Source organism: Myotis davidii, unplaced genomic scaffold (assembly GCF_000327345.1).
Source record: "Myotis davidii unplaced genomic scaffold, ASM32734v1 scaffold208, whole genome shotgun sequence".
Lineage (NCBI taxonomy): Eukaryota > Metazoa > Chordata > Mammalia > Chiroptera > Vespertilionidae > Myotis > Myotis davidii.
The window spans coordinates 1,648,781-1,652,619 of record NW_006299706.1 but is presented as its reverse complement, the minus strand read 5'-3'; the positions used below and the strand labels follow the sequence as shown (position 1 = coordinate 1,652,619).

The following is a 3,839-nucleotide window of genomic DNA, read 5'->3' as shown; positions in this document are numbered from 1 at the left end:
AGTGGAAAAGTGGTGATTTTATTCAGGAATTGTATGTAATATGAAATACTATTTTCCTATTTTTAAGTTTTTTAAAAATTAGAAACATCAATTTTGTTGTTCCCACTTATTTATGCATTCATTGTTCGATTCTTTTTTAATTTAAAATACTTTAAAATTAAAAGGCTTTTTTTTTAGCTATTGTTAATCCTTACCTGAGGATGTATTTTCATTTGATTTTTAGAGAGACTGGAAGGGAGTGGGGAGGGGGAGAGAGAGGGAAAGTGAAAGGGAGGAAAGGAGAAAGGAAGAGAGAAAGAGAAACATTGGTGTGGAAGAGACACATTGAAGGGTTGCCTCTCGAACCCGTGTGCCTGGTTGTCTCCTGCATTCACTCCTACCAAGGCTGGGAATCAAACCTGCAACCCAGGTATGTGCTTTTGACTGGGGATCGAACCCGTGACCCTTTGGTGTGAGAACCAATGCTCTCACCTGAGCCACACTGGCTAAAGCTATTGATTGATTCTTGTATGTCCCGTAACCGGGGATCGAACCTGCAACCTTGGTGTATCGGGATGACACTCTAACCAACTAAGCTACCCAGCCAGGGCTCTAGTATCATCTCTCTTACCACCAACAAACTACCTGAGTATGTTGGAATAATGTATACATGTGTCTGTTCATCTTGAAGTTCACAGTTTCATGAGCCTTGCCACCTTATAGTCGTTTAGAGCAGGTGTCAGTGAACTTTCTACAAAGTACCTGATGCTAAATATTTTAGGCTTTGTAAGCCACGTGGTTGCTGTCACAACTACTGTAGCCCTGCTGTTGTTGCGCAAAAGCAGCTGCAGACAGTACCAAACAAACACGCATGTCCATATGCCAGTCACACTTGGTTGACAAAAATAGGTAGCAGGCCAGAATCATAGTGTGCCATACTGTGGGCCATCATATGCCTGGACCTGGCTTTATATAGTTTAAAAGTACTCAAGGAGAAAGGGGCTGGCCTATACTACATCTCTAGATGATTGGAATGGAATTACTAATCTTAGAACTCTCATATACAGGTGTTCCTAGGGCAAGTTCTATGGGAACTTGCCAAACATAAGGATTATAAGTACTGGTATTTATTTCTCAAACTGTAAGAAACTAGAATTTTAGGAAAGAAGTGGGCAGTTAGCTCATCTAGACACATTATATGCATCATACTTAGAGGCAGGGGAGAGACTAATGAGAGAGCATGGTAATGGATTTATGGTGGGCCCTTCCCCGTGGGCTTCTCATAGTATACCCATGCCAGAGTAAATTGCTGCCTCGAACCATTGCCCAGTCTCCTTACCTGTGGGCTGTCAGCACTGAAGAGGGTTGTACAGTATGAGACAACAAAGGACTTCTGGACTAAATTCTGTTGTGGTCTCTAGTCATAATTATTTTACCTTTTATATTTAGGCAGAGCTATATAGTTCTCCAGCTTTGAGCCACATTCTGTTGTAATTAGAAAGCAGTATAGCAGAGTGATTAACAGTTGGGCTTTAGAGATAGATATGCTTTCCCACGTTTGAGTTGTGTGATGTTGGGATATAATATAACCTATCGAGGCTTTGGTTTTCTTTCTATATAGAATGGGAGTAGCCCTGGCCAGTGTGGCTCAATTGGTTGGAGCGTGTCTCATGTACCAAAAGGTTGCCAGTTGATTCCAGGCCAGAGTGGGTACCAGAGGCAGCCTATCTATGTTTCCCTCTTCCTTTCCCATCCTCTCTCACTTAAAAAAAAGAAAGAAAGCCGAAACCGGTTTGGCTCAGTGGATAGAGCGTCGGCCTGCGGACTGAGAGGTCCCAGGTTCGATCCCGGTCAAGGGCATGTACCTTGGTTGTGGGCACATCCCCAGTGGGGAGTGTGCAGGAGGCAGCTGGTTGATGTTTCTCTCTCATCGATGTTTCTGGCTCTCTATCTCTCTCCTTTCCTCTCTGTAAAAACTCAATAAAATATATTTTAAAAAAAGAAAGAAAGAAATCTGCCCTAGTTGGTTTGGCTCCATGGAGAGTATCAGCCTACAGCCTGAAGGGTTCCGGGTTCAATTCCTGTCAAGGGCACATGCCCCGGTTATGGGCTCAATCCCCAGTAGGGGGTATGCAGGAGGCAGCTGATCAGTGATTCTCATCATTGATGTTTCCTTTTTTTTTAAATATAATTTTATAGATTTCAGAGAGGAAAGAGGCGGGGGTGGGGGGGGGAGAAACAGACTCAGTGATGAGAGAGAATCATTGATCTGCTGGGGATCAAGCTTGCTACTCCAGCATGTGCCCTGACTGGGAATCGAACCATGACCTCCTGGTTAATTGGTTGACACTCAACCACTGAGCCACTCCTGCCGCAACCTGAGCATGTGCCCTTGACCAGAATGGAACCTGAGACCCTTCAGTTCACATGCTGATGCTCTATCCACTGAGCAAAACCAGCGAGGGCAGTAAGAGAGTGTTGTTGCTTGGTAACTTCTGAATTAAGTAAGTGGCTGGAGTTTTTGTTTGTTAAAGGTCATGTTTGCTCCTAATAGCTCAAATGCACAGCAGGTTTACCTGAGAGTTTAAAGCTGTAGAGATTATCAATTTCATGTTTCTCTACCATGAAGGTGGGAAGGCTAGGTAATACTGTTAGCAAATTATACATGAAGGGCCCGGCTGGTGTGGCTCAGTGGTTGAGTGTAGACCCATGAACTAAGACAGATCTATTGTTCCATTCCGGGTCAGGGCACATGCCCAAGTTTCAAACTCCATTCCCAGTAGGGGGAGTGCAGGAGGCAGCCATTCGATGTGTCTATCTCATCAATGTTTCTATCTCTCTCTCCCTTCTCCTTCTCCTTCTCCCATGTATTCTCCCTTTAAATAAAGATAAATTCACATCTGTATCAACTGTCCTCCCAATACTAGGATTTCCATTTTCTGGAATCTACTTAGATTAGGTTTTTATCCTTGGGCGATTAATTTAAAGCAAGAGTTGATTCCTTCTGAGTGGGTTTTGTCCTTGGGCATACAAAGCCTTCCACCTAGAGAAGTCTCTGACTAGCATCTAGAAGGAATTCTATAAAATTCTGGACTTCTCTTATTCATACACTTGCAAGCCTCTAATACTTCTTACTTCCCTGCACATCTCACTGAAAGCTCATTATACCAATATGTGGTTTATATTTAAAACCTTAGGTTTCAGTTTTTGATTTCCTTTCTCTCCCAAAAAAAAGGTGATGATTTTTTTTTTCCTCCGATGCCCCCCTACCACCAAAAGTGTCAGAAATGCAGTGAATCTGCATATACATAATTATAAACACAGTCATTCACTAAGGATGTTTTTTTTCTTTAAGATTATGTAGTTTGGTGCAATTTTGTTTTATCAGGAAAAGCACCTTTACCTTTTGCTGGAATCCTTGAAGCATTCTTTTGAAACAAACTTTGAAATATTTTTATAGCTTATAACTAGGTTTGTACAAACCGTGTAAGTTATGGGTAGTTGAAAACAGACATAACGTAGTGAATCACCACATCCCTAACCATCCCAACAGATAAATAATCTCTACTTTGCCTATGGTTATGCTCCAGATCCCAAGGAGCTATGTAGTGCAGTTTACTGCAATTTACCAGAAAGATGAGGCACTTGACAGTTACATTAAGGAGCTAAAGTCAATACAGCAGTTGTAGATTTGCTAATGCCACTGTATTTTTCTGCTCATAGCATGGACCCATTCATATGACTAATTTAGGTACAGGCTTCTCCAGTCAGAATGAGATTGAAGGTGCAGGATCGAAGGCGGCAAGTTCCTCAGGCAAAGAGCGAGAGAGGGACCGGTAAGTTAGTTGGACGTAATTATA

The 3,839-nt window shown here is 42.3% G+C and overlaps 1 protein-coding gene across 2 annotated transcripts in view; it reads left to right on the top strand.

Moving 5' to 3' along the window:
* The window catches only part of KIAA0907 (KIAA0907 ortholog), a 24,341-nt gene that overhangs the window by 9,880 nt on the left and 10,622 nt on the right, over positions 1-3,839 (top strand). The gene's annotated exons all lie outside the window — the stretch shown is intronic.